Source organism: Prorops nasuta, unplaced genomic scaffold (genome assembly GCF_024137725.1).
Source record: "Prorops nasuta isolate Cenicafe-Biocafe unplaced genomic scaffold, Cenicafe_Pnas_1.2 PNAS00006, whole genome shotgun sequence".
Classification (NCBI taxonomy): Eukaryota; Metazoa; Arthropoda; class Insecta; order Hymenoptera; family Bethylidae; genus Prorops; species Prorops nasuta.
Window position 1 is genome coordinate 4,182,055 of NW_027116803.1, and position 22,980 is coordinate 4,205,034.

Below are 22,980 nucleotides of genomic sequence, written 5' to 3' on the forward strand. Positions count from 1 at the left end.
CTGGATTATTAAAATTTCCGTCACGGTTCTAAAGTAGAAGGGTGGGGGTTGGCAGGGAGAGGGAAACTGGCGACACGTGCGGGCGAAGCTTTAACCAACTCCCCGCTATCAGAGGTAGCTCATAATTCTGCAAAATTTGAAAGCTCCTTTGTGTACTGCACTCCCGGCCATTATAATGCTTTATCGTTCAATATGGAGGAGAAGCTAGCGTTTTTTAACGACACTTCCCGTCCACGAGAATTTATCTGCCGACGTCCTCGCGTAAATTTTCATAGCTACCCCGTGTTTAGAAATATTTCTTTGCGCGTCGAGTTGGTTTAGGGCACCCTACCACCACCGGAAGTCGAGTAATGCTTAGTTAACCAAGAAGAATGACCGAGGGATGTTCGGGATGCACGGCTCGCCTTTCAAATGAGCCTCGAAATACCGGAATTTATATGGACAGCCAAGTTTTGCCGCATTATTTATTTCGTCAAGCAGAATTAACCTATACCCCGTATCCTACAAACGAAAACCACCCCCACATTTCACCATGCACGTGCAACCTTTATTATTTGCCTTCCAGTAAAATCAATCATTTTTAAGGTCAATCACCGAGCTTTTATCGCGGTAATTTCAAGAGAGATCGATATTAAAGTTGGAGCAAGAGTGGCTTACGCGTATCTCATCGCCGCGCGTCCCTAATCCGCTGGTGCTTTTCTGATTTTTCCTGTCGACTTCGGTGGCGCGAGTCGGTGCAAATATTTGCGCGTTACGCTGGAATTCTCGGTGGTAGCTCGCGTAACATTTTTCTCTCGGGGAAAAGCTACTTTAAAAGCATCTCAGAATTTCCAGTAGCAGTGTCGGAGTGGCATTACTACAGCTTCTTCATCCCCTACCCTTTGCGCTTCGTCGTTACTTTTTCTGGATTTTTTTTTCTTTACTATCCTCCCCCCCCCCCTCATCCCCTCCTTCCCAGTCAATGGCACCCCTTTCATTCCAGTTTTCTGCCTTACCGATCGATCGGGCCGGCAAGCGAGCCGGATAAGCTATTGGCTCGCTCGAAGGAATGCGGGAATCGCTAATTTTTATTGGTTCCCTGACGCGATTGGCGAACACTGCGAGGGTTTTAAGCGGAACGAGGACGGACTCTCTTTGCTCGGGGCCGAGGAAGGAATATGGCGGTGGTATCGCGTAAAGTCGGTAGGATACTTACGAAATAACAAAGTCCCGTTTAATGCCGCGAGTAACGAACAAAACCGCTTTATTTCCTCACGCTCGTAACAATAAACGCCGCTATGAGATCAAAAGCGATGTAAACCGACGGCGCTCAGTGTCACTTTCAAAATGAGACATTATTACGGGGTTATTTCTTAACTGGCGACGATTACTTTAATATTCTGTAAATGTTTTTTCTATATAAAAAACTTGGGTATGCATATATATTCTCTTTAGATAGAAAGAAGATTTTATTGCCTCGTTTACTTGTATCCCTTATACCACAATTTTTATCCTTCTCGCTTGATTTTAATGAATGAGCCAATTTCGCTATTACCGCCACCCCCCCCCCCCACCCCACTCCTCTCTTGCTCTATCTCTCCATCTCACTATCGCGTCTTTTAATTCTCTCCTTACTCGATTTAGATAGGAACTGCAAGGAAAGGAGACAATTCATTTCGTGCCATTGGTTCCGTTTAATTTGCGATGACTGAGAGATAGGGGAAAAAGAGTAGTTTGGTAGGGAAGGGCGGAGGGATGGGTCAGTGATTTTTTTCTATTACCCTTTCGCGCTGTCCCATCAATCGAGCGGTAAGGCCGAGAGTTGAAAAGAAAGGAGTGCAGAGTACGCGGGTGTACAGGAAAGCTGAAGCAACCAACGGCCGTGTCTCTCTGGCGTTCCAGTGTAACGCGATGGAACAAAGGGAACCCTTGCAAACCAGCTGAAACTGCCGAGCAAAGCGTAGGCATTGTTTTAAAATATACACTTTCGCTAAAATATGCAGAACACGCCGCAGCCTCGTCTACGCCAGCTCGCAAACACGCGAAATGCACTCACTGCACACGTAGGCGTCTGTTAAACAAAACAAAAATATGCGGAACGACGTCGAGTGGGGGTAGGAAGGAGAAAAATACGTTAAGCGAAAAGCTCCCCAATAAGAGAAGCCAGACGGAAACTGGCAAGTTTAATGCTGCATTTTGCAAAGTTCAGCTTCTTCGGGTTATGGCCTTCGCCAATTTTCATCTCCACTCCCCACAATGGAAAAGTTTGGCTGTTGAAAAAAGAAAATCCCTCTTCTCATTCTCAGTTTTCCGTTGTCGCTGACAAATCCATCCAATGGGCTTAATGGGCCAGATATACACGGAAAAGCTATTCGACGTAAGCAGGCAAATACGAAAAAATTTTATACAACGGTTCGAGCAAGAATTGCTCAAGGGTGAATATAAAAAGGCAAAAAGAATTAATAGCTTTTGGGAAGAAAGTATTTGGAAGAAGTGGGCAGAGTATTTCAATAGCCAAGCTTCTATATAGGTATGTAAATATATATATAGGGATAGTACAATGTTATACATATCGAGGAGAGAACAGCGAGCGACTCGCGATTTAGAATTTCAAGCGAAACAATCAAGAAAGTGCAAAAACTGTTGGAATTTTCGTGACACCCGACACCTCGTTTGCCTCGTGTTTGTACTTTTTGCCTCCCTTCTCCTTTCCCCCCTCCCCTCACCTTCCCCTACAGTGTATTTCTTTTTTTATACCAACAGACGATGATACTCGCGCGGCGCTTCCTGCAAAATACAGAAACTTTCTTTCATTACGGGAAATGCTCGCGTGTTGCGTACTATTCGCGCTAGTAGCGGTTTTCTTTGTCATTTCTAACTACTTGCCCTCCCCCCTCCCCGCTCGGCTCCGCTCCTTTCTTCCTTTTCTACACATTCGCGTCCAAACAGATTTCAGCCTCGTGATGCAACAAACTTTTCGTACTAGTTGAATAGAATTAACGTGAATTTACTAGCTGGATGTATACATATATGGATAAGCGGGTAAAAAAGAACGAGAAAAAGCAATTAGAAATAATACCCAATAAAAATCAAAGTGAAGCGATAAAATGTTTATGCCCATTAAACTGATTATGCAATTTTTACGAGGGGACTCTTTTAATAGGAATAAAAATGGTTTGTCCAATAAAGGTGAAATTCTGTAACGCTCCTTGCAAGTCGTTGCTCCGGCCGGGCGACGCTGAATTTTCCTCGCGGTTGTCGCGCCTTGATAAACAGCCGACTGAAAATGTGTCGCACCATTTATACCGTTGCATCACTTTTTTTTCTACTTTTTAGTCCGCCACCGCCGTACAGTCGTTTTTGCCCGTTTTTCTCGTTTGTAAGCACCTCGTGTTTCGCCCCCTACCCCCATACATACATTCCACCCCCAACCCCTGCCTCTTACCTACTTTACAACCTTTCGCACATGCGCCCCCACGCTTCACCCTTCAACCTTTCTCTCCTCATCACGGTCCAAAGATTTTTTAATTCAACTACATCCCCTCTCGTCTGTTTTTCCATTTCATTTTTTTTTTTTTTCGACCAAATATTTGAAAAACGTTCGCGTACCAAACTTCCACCGCGTAATCTACGCAAGAATTGCTCGAGTAATAATTGAAGAATCGAGTTTCCCTTTATCATTCATTTTCACGAAGGAATTCTTGAAGCTGATGGTATAATTTGTCCATTCCATTTGTCGAACAAATCGGGTGAAATTTGTTGCGCTCGTAAATTGTATTGTTTATTCGTCGGATAAATTGGAATGGAAAAGGGTAGTTACGATATTTTTCTGTAAATATTGTTAAAAAAAAGTGTAACATCAATAACACGAAGGCAAACTATTTTAGTAGACAGCATCCGGCGCGCATTTTTCCAGAATTCCGCCGTTGCAATCGCATCTTCTTTTCGTATTTTCTTTTCACTGCGTTTCCAGGTGCGCCTTATAAACAGACGAATACATATACTAGCACGTTCGCAACACCAGCTAGTCCGTGTAGTAACATTATTCTTGCTGTATCGGCCAGCGAAAACTGTACGTTCAAAGAGATTTCTACAGTCAAGTAGATATTCCCCCACTCAAATATATACTCCGAACAAGAATAATCAAATACAAAATTCTCCAACGCCGCCAAATCTAACAAACTCGTTTAACTAGTAAATATACACTTTTTTAAATTTTAAGAGATCCAATGTTTGCAATAATTTAAAGAAAAAAATACCGTACCGGATATAAATCGTAAAAGACAGAGTTCTTTATACAAGTACCTAAACGCTTGCCTTTCAAGTTTGATAGTTTTGCATGGATTTATCTCTGCTGTATACTTATACGCTTTCTATCCCAGTAATCCCTGCAGCTAACATTCGTACCTTATGCAATACTTGTCAGAACCCCTCTTCTTTATTTACATCTTGAACACCCGTTGCTACAACGTTACTGGAGGGTGAGCATGAAAAAGAGGTGGAAAGAGAGTGGGGATATAAATAGCACGACACGTTTCGAGCTGTTTATCAAGGACGACGTGAAGTTCATAAGGATGCAAAAGATGCATCTCGTGACAAATATTTTTCCCGGTAACCAAATATTCTTACTAATGCCATAAAAGCAACGAAATTACTGACCTTTTGTCCCACGTCGCTTCCTCGTTTTCTCTCTCTCTCTCTCTCTCTCTCTCTCGGCAAAAAAAATTCTTCGCTAATTTTCCTGAAAATACTTCTTTAAAATTGGATAGAACGAAACGTAAATTGGTATAGAGGAACGCGCGCGATATTCCATAATTGATTTCTATAATTCTTGTATACAGGAAACACATCGAAGCACGTACAATTATTTTCTTGGTTCTTTTTAATGCGCAGCTTGTGAAATGGAATTTTCTTGTCGTAAAATGAATTAATTCTTGTGGAGACGTAAAATCTCTATAAAAATATTACTGGCAGGATTTATCGCATTTTATATGATGGATAAGTAGCCATGCCGTAAGAATATTAACTGTGCTTTTTCTTTCGAAAGAAAAAAGCAATGGTCCCGATACTTGTTGAAAAAGATTGGGGGAAATATCGGCGGAGCATCTCGTTAATTGCCAATCAAACGGAACAACGAAAAAAAGTGGGTAATGTAAGAAAAAGGTTGATCAATATTTTGCTGCCAACGATTCGCGCGATGAGCGTCTTGTTTTCGTAGCGTATAGTGAGAAAAAGAGTACATAAATATTTAATGATGGAATAATAAGTATGGTCCCTTTGTCAAATGAAATATCAACACACAGCCGGTTGTAAATGAACGCAAATGTAGCTTACGGTTGAGTGGCACAATTTTTTATTGCAAAAGTCGTTTGTGGAATATAACGAGTTTCAAGTAGTACGATCGAATGAGAAATGCAACGAAAACACGTATCAGCAGGAAATACAATAATTTTATTTCCCCTTGTATGAAAACGCCTATCTATGCATCCCGTGTCCCAGTATAAATGTATATACAAAACGAGAAACGGGCTATTCAAGTATCGTTCCATTTAAAAAAACAAACTCTATACATTCTTTATTACCAGCCACAAAAGCAAAAGTTACCGGGGTTTTACTGGCTAGCGTGACATTGCTGTGAAAAGTCTTGGAAATTATTGGGAATTTACATTCAGCGCAGTTTCTGTGATACATTTTTGCGCCGCGTGACCCACATTTCCTTAACATAATACAATTTCTCGCATAACCCGATTTACATCTGGCAACACATGCGCCGACTCGGCTTTCAATTTTCCATTCCAATAAATAATCGTTCGCCGAGAACTAATAATACACCATAGCGCAAAACATGACAGGATTAATACTAATTTCCACTCGGGTTTTTCAGGAGAATTTGCAGGACCTCCGCAGATCGAGTAGTATATATCGCTATGAAATCTGGCAAGTTCGTTTCTGTCCAGGAGTCGCGGTGTGCAAATGGAACTACGCGATAAACGAGGACTGAGAGAGTCACGTTGAAAATAGCTCAAACGGCCTGTCGAGGCTCGAGCGATAAGAGTCACGAGTGCTTTGAACTTGAGAGAGAGAGAGAGAGAGAGAGAGTTAGGGGGGGGGGGGGAGAAAAATATTTAGGATGCGAACGTGATTGGGGAAGGACCGTCGCGTGAAAAATATGACGAGTTTCATTCGTTGTGTAGCTGCATGTGTAGTTGTTTATTTGGTGAGTAGAGAATGCAGCTGGGGTAGAGACGGCCGAGTACATCCGGTGTTTTCGCTTTACGCGTCCTTGGCGAAAACTGCTCCCTCGCTTTATCGGGTCGTTGTGCTCGCGTGAGAAAGAGACAGTGAGGTAAGGAAAGGGAAGAGGGGGAGGGGGAGGGGCAGGAGAGCAAGATTGGTTCCCCGAGCTTTATGGAAGCCGAGAGAGTTCATCGAGACAAAGCAGTCCCGCAGGATCAGGAAGCGAAGCTTATCGACGCTAGCTCCACTTTCATCGTCGCCGCGAAGTGAAAAAGTAAATCTTCCTGCATCCACCACTCCCCCCCCCCCTATCCACCCCTGTTTCTCAACCCCCATTTTCCACTACAGCTTCTACCATTTCCCAGTATTTACTCCTACTGTACATCCCTCCAACCTCCTTTGTTCCTCAGTCGTAGCAGATCCACCTCTCCTTAAGTTCCAGATAAAAATGTCGCAACATGCATTATTCCACTTAATGCCATTCAACTTCTTTCTCTATTTTATTCAAGCGCCCGGGGATTTGCCCGCTGTGTTTGCTTTTCTATTACAGCGGCTGTCTCTTCAATTTTCAGACGGAGATAGGGACCATTGGAGTAGGGGAAAGGGGGAGGGGGCAGGTATACGATGTCACGTGGGTGTCTCGTAAAGTGGAATTAGTTTACTTATTTAAATGAGGCATTAAATGAAAATAGCAAAGTCGATGCCTGTATAGGCGGGCTTTTAAATAAATATTGTATAAAATGGTTGGTTTTACGTAACCGAGCGAACGCATGGATACCCGAAGGGCATTTACAGATCTATTGTAATTTATGCTGGAGACGTCAAAGCAGAAATGTTGTCTTCTTGTAGGAGAACGCACAGTTGAAACAAGGGAAATGAGTGCAAACACGGTTGGCCGGATAGGAGCGAGAAAACAAAGCGGGTATAAAGGAACGAACTGGAACAGCCTGGCGAAGTTGGTGGGTAGAGAAAGGGGAGAGGGTAGGTGCGGCAGCGGAAAAGATAAGGCCCGGTGGGAAGAGGCGGTAATAAAGATTCAAAGGGAATTAAAAAGCAAAAAAGGATTAACGAAAAAATAGGACGGAAAATAAAGCTCCGGGCACGTAGCTCCACATACAGTACTGGTATACAGTGTAAAGGGGGAAAGCGCGTAGAGTGGAAAAATAAATGGATGAACATGGAAGAGCGAAGGAACGTTTCGGAAAATTACGAAAAATGATCAATGAAGATATTTTTCAAATCCTGTTTTCCAAAGATATACGATTTCCGAATGTAATTTGGCATGAAATTTTTCAACTGCGTGTTATCGAGGAAAGGGGTAGCTTGTTGATTTAAATGGCAGCGCTTACAAATTTGAAATTTTTAGAAAAAGACGTATGTATAGATATAGATCAGAGAGACAGACAGACAGACAGAGAGAGAGAGAGAGAGAGAGAGAGAGAGAGAGGGAGAGGAAGACGGTGGATGGGGGGGGGGGGGGGTAGGGTAAATAGGAAACGGATGAAAAGAAGCGGATCTGTAATGGTGAGGGAAGAGTTTGAGGAGAGGGATGGATCGAAAGGACATATAAAACGAGAGATTCGTAGAAGACGGATACTTGGAACGAGAATATTTTTGCCATCTTTAAGAAGAGGAACCTTTTCGAGGATATCGAGCTTTCGGAGACGGCCTTTCCACTGTATGTGCTGGGAAGATAAGCTCCTCTTTCGTTCCGGCCACCGATGCACCGTCAGTAATGCAATATTATTGGAGATCGCGCGCAAACTGCGAGCCAACTAAACCTTCGAGGGGGCGAAGGATAGATCGAACGAAACGCCTTAAAAAAGTGCTATCATCCTGTATCCTCGTCCAAACGATGCAAATGCACTCGAATATATTCAGCAAAAAATTCTACCCCTTCCCAAAAAATACCCATTCGTTCACTCGTTTCAACCATGTTCCATCCCCATTTTTTGCAGGTGAGAAAAATTATTCAATCTTCCGAAAACACCCAATTCCTTCCGAACCTCCGTTATTAAACATTTCTATTAACGCGGGCCATTATTTATATCGCAATATTCGTGACACAAAGTGTCCCATTTTAATATTGAGCCAAACACAAATTATGCGTTAAATTACGTGCAACTTTTTGTCAAAGTCACCGCTCTTTTTCATGCTCGATGAGGTGGGAATAATTTTTATGAACTTCTGAAGAAAATTTGACGCGAATATAAATAAATCTGGCAGTGACAAATATACGTAGTTGTCAGAAGTGGCGTTCGTTGTAAACAAAACGAGTATCTGGTTGAAAGGCTGCAGACGCGTTGATGGATTGGACAAATCTCTTTGGTAAGAATGTCGATCGAACGGGGCGAGCTTGGCTAAAATATTTTTTGCCACTGAATTAGATAGAGCAGCACAGCGAGTAGCATAATTTATGACGAATGTTTGCTGGATCTCGAGCGATGCCCGATGCAAATCGGTCCACTTTGAAAAAGTTTCTCCCGGCTGGATTTGATAAATCGTCCTGGCTCGTCGTCTCTGACGTTTCATTTCTCTGCTCGCAAGAAATTACCGAGCGTAACGTCAGGATAATAAGCCAGGAGCCTTGCGCGACGCTTGCTGGCCAATGAAAAAAGCCGGCAAAAATACAGAAATCTAAACGTTTCAAGAGAATCGCCAGAGAGTTTTCGTTGCCCTCGCTTGAAACGAGGGGAAGAGTTCGTGAATCGTGATAAGCTTTGGAGAAACCCTCTGGGCTTTCGTAAAACTTATTAAACCGCTGTCAAATCTTATAGTTTCGTGGTCGTTGCTGCCTGTTAAACCCTGTTACACCTAAGAACAGGATGCATTCGTAAATAGGTTTTCTACTATCGACCAAACTTCTATTGTCTGCCACCCCCCCGCCAACACCGATGCTCATACTTTTTAACTTTCACACATTAATTTCCCCTTATAATTCCATCGCTATTATAAAAATATATTCGCGCGTAATTCGATATACGATTCTTTATTGGCAAAATCTCCGCTATAAATATCAAAATCAATCCAAAAAATATGCCGTATAAACCGAGAAAGTCAATATTTACGTTATAAGAATATCATTTCAATAAACTTGCCAAATATGGAAGCTTGTTTTTCCTATAAAAATTATGATATTGAAAATTGTGCCAAGTTTTGCTAGAAATTCTATATAGCCATGTATATACGCATAATAATATTGTACTGATATAAATTTATTTATCTCGGCTAGAATATCATCCGGCATGTTTCAATAATTCATTCGTTCAATTAGCTGTTGTACAAAATTTATAGCTGCTTCCTGACACATATTTAGGAACAAAACAGCATTAAAAGTTAATGAGGTTGTTGGTGTTGGTAATAGTTGGCAATGTAGTAGTTTACGAAGTAGCGGAGAATAAGGGCGCATATTTTATTTTCAGAGCGATAAATAAAGCTCCCCTTTAGCTATGGGAAGGTGGAAGGTGTGCAAAAATGTGTCCTTCCCTTCGTGCCTTGCATAATTCAGTGGGTGGCTAACTCGTGGGCAACGTTAATGAGTCGAGTCGGCAATATAACTGCAATATTGTCGAAACGTTTCTCGCGTATTAATCGTCCCCACCCCAAACGGTATAACATTCCTGTAATCTTTTATCTATTTAAACCGATTTCCTAAATTCCCAATACATGTATCCAACGATTTAACGGATTAGCTACCACTTGCATTAATAGCCACCGAAGAATTAAATAATTTGCCTCTCGATGGTCCACGCAGCAAAGCATAAAAATTCATTCGAAGCCCTGCAAGAAGATTCTACACTCCATATTGATAGTATAGACACTTCTTTTACTCGATCTTTAATCCTGCTTTTGACAATTCCAAATCGAGCTTCAATTTAGTCAAACTCGTTACACACGATCAATTCAATCAGTGAAAGTGTAATAACAAAAGAAATTTTCGTATATTTTAGATGCCTTGGAACTGGTCTGGTATCCCCATCGAATTCCTTGTAATATTACAGGGACGACGATATTTTCGATGAAACAAAATGTGCTCACGGTAAAAAGCGCCGGCAACTCCATATTGGATTTTTTTTCAGCAACGACGAAATTTCAGTCTCCAGAAGCAGCCGAAGTGAAATGTTTCACGAGCCATACGCAATTTTCTCGAGGCATTTCTCCGCCGTAGACGCGTCGCCTCGCACAGCTTTTTGTAGTTCAAGGGAGTCATCGTAGGAAAGGGGAAAATCAAGTTTGTCAAGGAAATATGGGGCTCGCGTTGATGATTCGCTTTACAATGCGTGAGAAGCTACGTGATGTTATTTCGCGAGATGATAGACTCGAGACGTTGGGGATGAGGGGGGTAAAATAAAAAGAGTTCAAGTGAGCTAGAGAGAGAGAGAGAGAGAGAGAGAGAGAGAGCGAACATTGTCGGAAAGGATGCTCGAATACACGTTTACGCGTTATAACTCGAGGATTGAGTGAATGACGCCGTTGGAACTTCCGGTGAACTCGAATCGCGCTTCGATCCTTTTGTGGTGGATCGGAACATCCCGAGCGGTTGTACACAGTGACACGCGAGCGTGCTTGCAGGACAAAAGCTCGCCTCTCTAGTAGGACATATCTGTTAACGTCAAATACCTCCACGCATTACCCAGCTACGCCCCCTCGGGGAGTTAGCCTACTTTCCCCAAAGCCCAGCACTTGAACTTAACGCGAACCGAACGAACCCTTGCCGCACACACGATACTCCATACCGATAACGTTGACCTGTAAAAATTTAGCGAGATTAAACTCGTTGAAGAAACAAACTAAACTACAAAACAAAATGTTCGTTTGGTTAATTAAATTTCGAAATAATATCAAGTTTATCAGAGGGTAGTTTGTGGCTTCCAGGAACTCTTCAACTTGTATAAATAAGTAGAGCGAGGTTTCAGTTGTGCCAGGGGTGTAACGACGAGGGTTTATGATTATAAGCATGACCCATCAGACCCTATTTTACTTGGAACTGGTGTGGCACTCCGAACATCGGACCTTTGTTACCGTTATTAAGCTGGTCAATGTACAGCCCCTGTCCTTCCACTGTTTCTTACACCCCCTACTACCCCTCGCGTGACATCATGGTACTAGCGTGGAAAAACTCATAAGCTCGGCTTGTAAACTTGTCAACAGCCGAGTGGCTACTGTTGAACTATTTTATTAAAAAATTTAACGACTGAAAAACTCCCCAAACGAATTTAGCAACAAAATTATTCGTCAAGCTGCGATAAAATTGGAGGAGAACAAAATCTATCAAAGTTTGATCGTGCGCCGAATAATTTCGCCGAGTGAAAAGGAGAAAGGACGAGATTGGTAAACTGATGTAAGGCAATAAAGTAAATAGAAAAATAGTTCGGAATCGGGCTTTGTACTCTTTATTGCTATACACACAAGGAAATAACGAACGGTTACACGAGGGCACACACATGGTCAAAGCGAAATTCTCTCGTACATGCTTCGCGCGTTATGTGGGGTGGTATATATATATATATATATATATATATATATAAGTGAATTCGTGTAGGATGTACGTATATAGGGTGAGCGTAGAAAAACTCATAAGGCGTACTGGCAAACTTGTCAACAAGGCCACAAGCTCGCCATCGACCTCTTTTGCTTCACGAAATTATACGCTGCAGATTTAGCTCCGAAAATAATTAGCCGCACACTGAAATCCAGCTTACGTCTCTATCGAATAATCTAATTAGCTCTCAAAGATTTTCGCTGACTCTCCGCTACCCCCAGATTGCACCGCCAACCAACCACCCCTCGCAAAACAAATCTAAAGAAAGTATAACCCGACGGAGAAAATTTCACCACTACGAAAACAATGGCGTTTTATTGAAACAGTAATCGCTTCGTTATACCCTAACACTAATTACCTTCGTAATAATGGATAGATGCTGACGGATCCATTATCGATTACGTTACACGATCAATTGCACTGATTTATTCAACAGGAATATCTAATTTAGCGATCACCCCAATCAGTAACCTTTTTCGTGAACGAGAAAGAGAAAGAGGAAGAAAAATTTCTTGCTCAATGTTAATTGGATTTTCGATAAAAGGAATAATCACCAGAAATGAGACGCTAGTTTGAAAGTTGAGGAGGATCGGTGGCTCGGTTTTTCGCAAACACTCCGGATAACCGAGAGATAACACTAGGCAGGATGAACGAAACGGTGAAATAAAAGATAAATATTTGCGGATTTTAATTGATCAGTTGGATGAAATTACGCGAATCCTCTCGCTGGCCTTGGTCCAATGATACAGCGATGCGTTAATCAACGTTTGGATTAATATGGTGGGGTGAACGACCCCATTGGAGAATCCAATAAAAACGGTACCAGCGGAGGAAAGGAAGAAAAAGGTGTGTGCCACTGATAGAATCATTTGAGGTGGCTGAGTTTTCGCCCGGTGGCTCTCATATCGTAACTTGTAAAAATCACAGGGCTTAAGTTTCTCATCCGGTACAGGGTGGACGGTGCAAAATTGTAGCTGTGCGAGAAATATCAAAACGTCCCGGTGTGTCTCGTACTTTCATCTCAGAATCTTATCACCGGAGCTATGAAACGGAGTCGCAGCAAGGCAACGTTTTTACGTGGATATATTCGGGACAAGGTCGTATAGACGTCGAATTTCAGCTTTGCCGAAAAGACACGTTCGTTGTATTATCATAATTTTGTTCTGCCTTCCCGAGCGTATCACGAGATTCTTCCCCTGCCTTTCAGCTTTATCCTTCACCAATACCACATTCTCTCAACGATAGAGCGTGTCACTGATACAAACAAAGCAAGCCAGACGCGACGCTCGGATACGCATCAGGCAGCTGCGTTCTCTTCGATTTGGTGGGTGACTCTCTTGTAATGCTGATGTTACGACAATTCATCTTTGATAACCCGTCCAAACTCTTTAGCATCCAATCGAATATCAAACGTGACACTGCCATGAGAAATGGGACTTTCGGGTCGTCAGATATCGAGCTCGCAATTCTGTCATTACGGAATCGAAGTCTCGCCCTCTCCCTTTCCCTTTCTCCGTCGCTCTTCGTTCACGCACTTCTATACCCCTTGTTGTATTTTCTTCCCCACCGATATTTGTCGACCGAATTAACCTTTCAACAAAACGACCCTGGAGCCCAAAGTGTTTTTTTATCGAGATCCTAAAACAAATATAGAGCTTCGACGGAGGTTTAGCTCTGGTGAGGAAAATAGGGACCCGAGGAGAATTGGGCTACGATTTTGAAAAGTTTGATTCTTGAACGAGAAAGGAGGGAGGAGGGAGGAGGGAGGGGGTGGTCTCGTAGGATCTGGCCGGGGGATGAAACTGCAGCGCAGATCGGATAAACTATGTAGCACTGCAATAAATCATACCGCCATTTTTCAATATCCGCGTTTACCGTGGCCCTGTTGGCTGAGCTTAAGGCTGTCCTACTTACACGCGACAGTTGCGCCCCGCGAAACGTCGATATTACACCAGTCGAGAGAAAAGAGACATCGTGGAACCAAAGTTAATGTTACCCTCTCTACCACCTTGCAATTTTTGCCTTTCTCGTACGATGGAAAGCTTCTGATCAAAGAGCAAAGAGTCTATTTCAAGCAAAATCTCTCGTATATATCAATTGGAACAACCGAGTCTACCTTGAAAAGTGACACTCTAAGGTCGAGCCAATTGCGCACCAAAATCGTTATAAAGGCGAGCGAAGAAATAAAAGCGTTTGACTAATATCAAAGGCAAAATTATAATACTGGTCGATATATTATTAATTTGTGCTAATTATTTTCCTCCTCGCGAGAGAAAACGCCTGAGAAGGGTTCGTGGATAAAGTTCTTTTATTTGGTTTAAGAGAGAATAAAGCGAATCAGTGGATACAGTGATGGAGAGGGTTGGGTGGTTAGGGGTGGATGAAATCAAGAGAGATTTCAGCAAGAAGTGCCAGTAACATTGTGCGAGGTTCTTGCATGGAACTAAACTGGAAAAGTCCATTAGGTCTTTTTACCGATTTCGCGGCCCGTATATATATATATATATATAAGGAGTAAAATATAAAATTAAAGCGGCATCTCCCCTATATAGCTGCTGGAGAAGCAATGGCACGCCACAACTTTTCAACCACGCATCCTACATTATCCCGAGCAACGCAGCTCGCTCTGAATAACAAAATAAAATATCGAAACATGAAAGAGAGGGGAGAGGAAGAAAAAATTATGAAAGAGGAAGAGAAAATATCTATAAATATTACGAGCGTTTAATTTTTTTTTATTTACTGCTTTTTATATATGGGTTGGCTACTTTTATTTTGCCTCTCCCACTCTCTACGTCATCTTCCTCGTTCATGCATAACACACATATATTTTCGTCGAATACCAGACGGTTGAGAAAATGTGGAAAATCCACGCCTAATAATGAACGTCATTGTCTGACATAATTTTGGTCGGTGCGTGATTTCCGTAGAATTCCCGTAATATTCTGGCCAATGTAAAATTTACAGCCTCTCGTGAGAAATGCAAAAAGAAATTGCAAAAATTATTAAGCATAAAATAAATTATACGTTCGTTAAGCTCGTTCGTTTCATTAACGAAGAAGCCTGGAGATATCATTTTATGATTTCATTTTCAGGTCTGACTTTAGCAATGACATTATCGCTTAAGGGTGGTGACGCGTGAGAGGGAGAGAAAGGGAGGGGGGAGGGGGTAGGAAGGATGGGTAGATAGATAGGGTGGATGATGGGAGAAGTTAGAGTGGAGGAAGAAAGAAAGAGGAGAATATAAGGGACAAAAGACGCGGAGGGAGATAGTAGAAAAAGGAAGCACATAACAGACGCGAGAGAATCAAGTAGGTAATAGAATTTTTACCGGACATAATTTTATCCAGGGAGAATCGTCACTGCAGTATCTCCATCGTGTTCATTCGCGAGCAGTGGATATCTAGTTCCGGTGTCCTCTCTCTCTCTCTCTCTCTCTCTCTCTCTGTTCTCTCGGCGGCCACTCTGTTTAGAGCAGATAATACACGTATTGCGATAAGATAAAAAATGCAAGGGAGCCCGTATAATGGGAATGGGTAGGAGTTATTAAAGTGGGTTTTTGTGCGTTGTAAAGAAAGCAAATGTTTCGCGTAGAGAGCTGCAGCTTGTGGCTTATGACAGTATACACTCCTCATCTTCGCCCCCTCGTACTATCAAGCTTGTTTATCGAGTTTCTCGCAAGAGAGACGTGGTACGTTTGATGTGACTTATTATTCCAATTAGAACGTTGCATAACGTTTTCTCAAACTCCTCAAACTCTCGGATTAATCCTCGTCCTCTGCTCCCTATACCTGCTTACTGCTGAAAATCTCACTTTGGCAACAAAACCAACCGTTCGGTGGTCTCGTGAGACGCACACACAAACACACGCGCGTTCGCGCGCGTCCCCACGCAACACCATTAATAACCACCTACAAACGAATCCTAGAACCCATTAATAATCATCAAAAGAGAGAGAGAGAGAGAGAGAGAGGAATGCCAAACATATATAATTATTAATATTTATTGCTAATTATATGGGAAGTTGTTCGAGGGTGCTCGTTAATCACCACGTTGTAATTCATTTCTCTTTTTTCGTTAAAATTGGTACGGGGAGCAGTCTAATTGCCTATGAAGATTTTTCCGTTTGATTGCATCTGTTCCCAATTATTTACCTTGGTCGCGTGAAAAGAAATTCCAGCGACCCCTTTTTCGGCCGGAGCGACGCCTCGCGTTTTGACAAATGACCCTGGACTGAATCGACGAAACATTTTCTCGCTTTTTGCCCCCGGCCTTTTTCACGTTGATGCTTTCTCTATTGGGGGGAAAAATAGGATCGGTTTTGTGCCACATTGAATTTTTCGACAAGATGTAAATCTGACTCTCGCATATTTCAAACGGCTCTCGCGAAGCGGCTTTCCATCAGCACACGCGCGCGCGCGCGCGCCCAATAATAAAAAAATATTTTCTATTGAAAGTTAAACAAATTTATTGCAAACAATTTAATCGATTATATGTTGGCGGAACGAACATTTAACAATACTATCAAGCTTCTCGTTTAAACCGCATCGCATAATCCTATAATTGATGTTTGCATAGCTTGTTAGAAATCGTAATTTAATCCGAGCGAATAATATTAATTCCTATTGCAGCTTTTATCTCCCCAAACTATCCAATTCTTTCATTTGTCGGGAGATTAACGTAATTCCCGTATGTTCACGCAGACTCTTGACCATATAATTCAATCAGACAAGATACATCCTTTGATCCTGTTTACTTAGTTGCCCGACAGATTTTTATTAAATTGCCCGCGAAAGCCAGCTAAAAACATTTTCACCTAATTAACAGAAAATGCCAACTGAAACGTCATTAAGTAGATTCAATTATAAATGTGCACTGCTAATAAAAGCTATTCATCATTATATAAATTTTGTATCGGATTTTCGCAAAGGATTATGACTCGCAGCATGTACGATTAAACTGTACAAAAGTGGGTCACGTTGTTATACAACTGCACTATATACTGCATTATTACGTTCTAGTGCTTGATTTAGAAGTGGCGTTGCGATACTGAAAAAAATTTTACACACAACAAAAAATAACGATTACCCATTCTCGAAGAATACAAATTTCGCAAATGCTGCATTAATTATATCGAGTCCCAAATAGAATCCCGAGGAGAATAAAGTTAAGTGGACCCCCCACGGTGAAATTAGTTCACCCTGCCAATCGAAAAGGTTACACCGAACGTGTGCACCGGAGAAAGCCGAATAAATTTTTAACTGAAAAAATTTCCACTAGCTCCAACAACAGAGTTTTTATTTTAAATTAATTTTAAATAATTCCACAGGTTGAATCGTCAGGGCTAATTCCTTGGCCACTTTTTTATCCTATTTTCGTATTTGCCAGCGGGCTTAATTGCGATTAGCCAAGTATTATTTGTATCTACATAAACGTACAAGAGATGTTCATTGCTGTAATTCCTATTGTAGCAGATTTTATTCACCGAGACGTGGCAAATATTTGCGAAACTCGCGTGCAAATATGTTAAACGACGATTGTTTCAACATTGGTTCTGTGGTGGAGCTTGAATCAGGATTGAGAGGAACTGCGATAGCCGGTAGTTTGGTATAATTGGCGTAATTTCGATGATTCATAGATCAACAGTGGCAGAACTTTGGGGGATAGGGGTTGAAGAATGATAGGTCCGGCCAGGGTTGACGCGCAGTATCGAAGGGTGACGGATATGCAAGAAAAAACCTCGTCAAGGACATCGGTGATGACTAAGAGGTCGGAAAGAATACAAGTTGCCACGAGATCAGAGAGGAAACAGGAGGGACGGGGGGGGGGGGGGTCCCTGCTGTCTCTTGCACAAGCTTTCGCATTGTCCCGTAGAAACAAAAGCCAGGTAGCTTATGCTCCGCGCATTCAAAAGCTCGCAAAGTTCAGTCTCAAGTGCTTCTCTTTCGCCTGGTGACTCACCCTTCCTGCCACTACTGGCACTCTCCGTTTCGCCACTCGTCCATCCACCCCTCAAAATCCACAAAGCCTCGATTCCGAAGGCACCGGAGAAAAACTCTCTCTATACTCCCCGCAGACCTGACATTCCACTTCATTTATCGCCAACAGCAGCCCCCATCCTTTTCTCTCTATTCGGGGGAAAGCGACAAAAATGCCCCAGCATACACTACCGGACTCTCGAAACAAACCGACTGCAGGTATGGATTAATGGTTTTCGCGAAACTTCAATTTGCAGTCATCCGAGTGGAAATTGTAACAGCATTTAAACGATGATAACAATAGTTAGCAAATTTGCGGTCTGGAGGAAAACTTTCGAAAGCTCGGAAATGCATTCTATAAAATTGAGAGGGATTTCTTGAAAGGGAGTGCGTCGGAGAGAGAGAGAGAGAGAGAGAGAGAGAGAAAATGGGAAAGATGGTTTTGCAAACTATTAAAGCGAGTACAAGGAAAACGCGGGTCGTCTCGGAAAGTTGGGTATATCGGAGCCTTGGTCCTTCATTATTGCTGGTAGAACGCAGCGGTTAATGGCACTTGCCCCAATGGGGGAGGCTTCGTTAAGAAACTAAACAGTGCAGGACTCGATCGGTAATCTTCGAAGCACTAGCAGTGCACCCAGTATTATTAGACCAACTACACTGGTCCTGCACGATTCGTTAAGCGTCAAAGCAAATATTATTAACGAGATTTCTCATCCCCATCCACTCCCTGTTATCCCTCCTCCTTCTGCAAAACTTTCGAAAATTTTCGCAATTTTCATCCTCCACGTTTAAATGGTATTAAGTACACTGTAGTCATTTTCTCAGTTTTTAATTGAGAAGAGCGAGAAAGGGGCGAGCTATACGCTCTCAAGGCCCAGCGCGAATCGAGCAGCGTTTCATCGAAGTACAAAGTAAGCAGTGGCAAAAGAGTCCGATCAATTTCAAAGAGCCTTTTGAAATACTATATATATATATATATATATATATATAGTATATTTAAAGAAGAAAATCTCTCCGAGTGTAGCATTAACACTTTGCCCACTGGGGAATTTTCTTTCTGTTTCCGTTAAGGGAAGCAAACGAAGTTGATCGGTAATTTTTAAAACGCTCCCGACACTACTGACCTCAATGGAGAAACTCCGGACGGGCACACCACGATCCATTAAACAGCAAAGCAATGAATAGTAATGAGATTCGATACTGGTCCGTCGAGAAGCCTGGAAACTTCCACAACCTGTTTATTATCTATAACGATTTATGAAGCCGGTGCATAATGACGCTTCGTTCCTCCAATTAAATTTGCCATCTCGCTCAACCCAACCAATCAAATTAATCCAATTATCCGAAATTTCTTAACCGAGCCTTTCTTTCATCATTTTTTCCACTTGTTTCAATAGACATTGCAAATTTTTTGCAGTATTGTTTCGTACGACTAAAGGCGCTAGTTGCGAGATGCGCGATCCATTAAACAGGAAAAGTAATGAATAGTAATGAGGACCGATAGTAAACCAGAGGAGTTGGTGGTTTGTGGAAATAGTGGTAAGGAGGGGGCGAGTGGGGGTTGCTCAAGTAGTGCGTTAGAGTACCGCATACATACGCTGGCAGCGTAGAAATTGCACTTTCTTGACCTTGCAGCCCGCCAACCCAGCCTGAATTATGTATGTACGCCATTACGCTTCCACCGAGACTTAATGCACTGGCAGCTAACGAGAAATTAGCCATGCCGAAGCTCACCGCTACGTTACTTTTCGTCAAAACCTCAAACACTCTTCGTTCTATCCGGTTCGTCCAATCCCCTCGCACCATCCTGTCATCAACCAGAGCCAAAACAATTTTCCAAAATCCAATTTGCGAAAAGTCCCTGGCTTTCGCAAGATCCTCAAAAGTCCCGCGTGCTCTACAACCGTGCAACATTCACGCAATTTTCAAACTGCATTAGGAGCAATAATCCAATCGGTGAGATACTAGAAAACTTGAGAGATCCTTCCTGGAAATCTTCGCATAAATTATTTAACGCTGGTAATTCGAGGCTTGACGATCATTTGGTAAGTTTGCAGTTTCATTTGCGCCAATGGCGATTCGATTAATGCATATATATATATATATATATAAATTATTGAGACGTAGCAAGTTGAGAACCATCAAGATTTCTATATAGATATTCCGAACGTTTTGGAAATTTATTCGAATAGTTGCGATCGTAAAATATTGGCCAGCCGCAATTGGGTTACAGTTATTGAGCCCAAATCGGCATCTCATTATCGCCCCACGTAATGATAATTATAGTATTTGAAGGGCTAACCGCTTGATTAATCTCAGCCGGTGTTTAATAGCCGCGGTTATGACATTGCCGGCGTTTTACGGGTTAGCGGGGCTTCTGCTATCGGTGTCTGGGTCGTTATAAAAATAATTAAACGTACGTGTTGCCGAACGCTCATTATACACATCGCTCGAGTTTCATTCGACTGCAATTATGAAACCAAAGAACTGCATTATGTTGCTATATGTTTTTCGTGTTTTATACACTCGTTATCGTCGTCTACAAAACGCTGCTTTTCTCCTTCAACGATCAATCCTCCGAAGGAAATCAATAGATGGCTGATCGATGTATACGAATTGTCAAATTTCTTCCAGAACTACCTAATTCTCTGTATTGACTTCGAGCTCGTCGTTACGGAGGATATATAAAGGATACATAAAGCGAGGATCAAAGCATTGAAATTAAAATTCTTTTGGCGTGCGAGACATTAAAAGACAAACTGCAATATAACTTAAAAATACTTTACAGAAATGAATTAAAAAGGCTGCTGTCTTCCTTTAACGATCAATCCTGTGGAAGAAACCATTACACAGCTGTGTATATTAATAGTGAAATTTCTGCAAGAATTACCTGATTCTCTATATTGACTTCGTGTTCCTCTTTAGAGGGTACGAGGATAATATGTAAAGCAGGGCTCACAGAGGGTTTAAATTATGAGTTTTCGACGTACAAACCATGAACAGATAAACTGTAATTTAACTTAAAAATGCCTTACACGAATGAATTGATATTTAAATTTAATTGCATGTACTTTCACTTTGCTATGGTATCAATCTATCTTGCTTTTTATTTCTGTTTTGATTGCTCGTAAAGTAAATGTTAAAGTGAATACTTTATTTAAATGTCGCGATGTATATAGTTTGTAGTTTGTACGTCGGGAAAGCAGAGGGCGACATAAACGGAGCTCGAAGCTACATTCGATATCGCCAAAAGATATCAAAACGATCCCCCTAGTAATTTTGTTGGAAGAAATTTCTGTTATCCTCTCTCCATTATAGTTTCAATATCGAGTTTATAGTTTTCGTTCCTTCGTTGTGGTTGATTGGTACCACAAAAAACCACTAAATTTTAAAGCACATTTCTCAAGGCCCAATTATGACGATAGTCGATAAAAAGAAACGAACCTACTATACTGATGGTTTCGTGACAAATCGGGTGTTGGAGGATAGTGGGAAGGGAGTACGAGGTTAAAGGTGACGTTTATATTTATTTCAGACTACGTGCAAAATGCCGACGAGTTTAAACTTTGCAGACGGCCAAGGTGCTAACTTGCAAATGCACGAATATGCTCCGCAATAGGACAAGCAGGGATATACGTGTATTTGGAATAAAAGGGTCGCACCGTCCGTACAATGAGGAACTTGGACGAGGCACGCTATGAGAAAATGTCGGAATTAAAGTTCCATTACACGAATCACCGAAAAGTAAGCCACCGCGAATAGCCTGTCGTATTAAAACTGGAATATATATGGGTGATTGTCAAATTAGCAGTTTTAACCAGATTTCTGCGGATGACAATAAAGTGATAAGGAAAATTGATAAAAGAGTTTTTCGAGGAAGATGACGAGTGCCGTTGAATCGAACAAGTGGTGGAAAATTAGAGGCGAATGTGATTGGGAATAGTGATCGAGAAGCAGGGCGGTAATTTTTAGCTCGGACGTGAGGTAAGTTTGGTGTTGTGTCGTCTAATCAAGAGGCATGTTTGGTATATCATGAAACATGTTAATCTCCAAAGGGAAATGTTACGGCTGGCCCTGTCGACATTACGTCTGCCTACCTGTGTCCGCCTTAAACGTGTCGTATGCCGGCACCACCTGCATACATACATGTACTTTGCATAGGAATAGGATTCCCTATTCGTGCTGTGGCCCGTTTTATAAAGAAGAGACCCATGCTTCTATGCAGATACCTGTCCCCTGTGTCTCTCCAATACGAAAAGCATTTCTTCTTTTGGACCCAGCCACCCACCCCCGACCATCCCGGCCAACCCCTGCTCCTTTACAACACACTTGTCCAGTCCTCCTTGATCGTTGTACTCAATGTACCATTGAGAATACAACATTTCTCTGAAAAATCCACTCTCGACTCCCACTGCACGCTTCGTCTCCCCATACAACACTCTTACTACTTACACTCTCATCCCCCTGCAGCCACCGTTGGCCCCTCCATTCTTAAAAATGCACGGCAAACCACTCAACCTATAACCTAATAGTCTCGTATCGCGCTTCGTTTCCACGAAAACCTGGCAAAGCCTCGAGGTTTTTGTCCATATCGAACGAAATTAAATCAAACTTCATCTCCAATAACAAAGTTTCATGGAAAATTTAGTCGTTTGAGAGAACACACAGTTGAATTTGTTTATTAACAAACTTGCAGGGAATTTAATTCGTGTCAGGGTAAAAAAAGCATCGTTTGTGAAGCTGACCCGGTTAAATGAATGTGGTGGATGTATACGTATACACACATAGAGAGCGCGCGTAGTACAAGCGCGTATCTATTATTAACAAATAATGTTTCCTTATGGGATAGCTTCGTATACAACGCACTTCAAGATGAGAATAACGTCTGCAGTAACGCTGCCAAAAACATTTGGAAAGCGAGAAACGGGATAACTGTTGGTTTTTGCATCACCCTGTACACATGCACGGAGTATTTGTAAATACTAGCAATCGGATTTTGTCGAGAGCTAACATCGTATTTCCGGGAAGTATATAGTATATACGAAAGCGCACAGATTTAACATAAACGCTCCTGTCTATAAATCTACCACCATTTGCCATGTTTCGGGAGTATAAAATCGCTTTGCTACTTCTAATGCTTTCAGCGATGCAGTCTGAATAAAATGTGCATCGTGCATGTGTCACCAATACACCTATCTTCTCTCTCTCTCTCTCTCTCTCTCTCTCACCAGCACATATACATTT

The 22,980-nt window shown here is 41.9% G+C and overlaps 1 protein-coding gene across 3 annotated transcripts in view; it reads left to right on the forward strand.

The window, feature by feature from the left end:
• Nucleotides 1-22,980, forward strand: part of dpr12 (defective proboscis extension response 12) — a 175,993-nt gene that overhangs the window by 92,565 nt on the left and 60,448 nt on the right. The gene's annotated exons all lie outside the window — the stretch shown is intronic.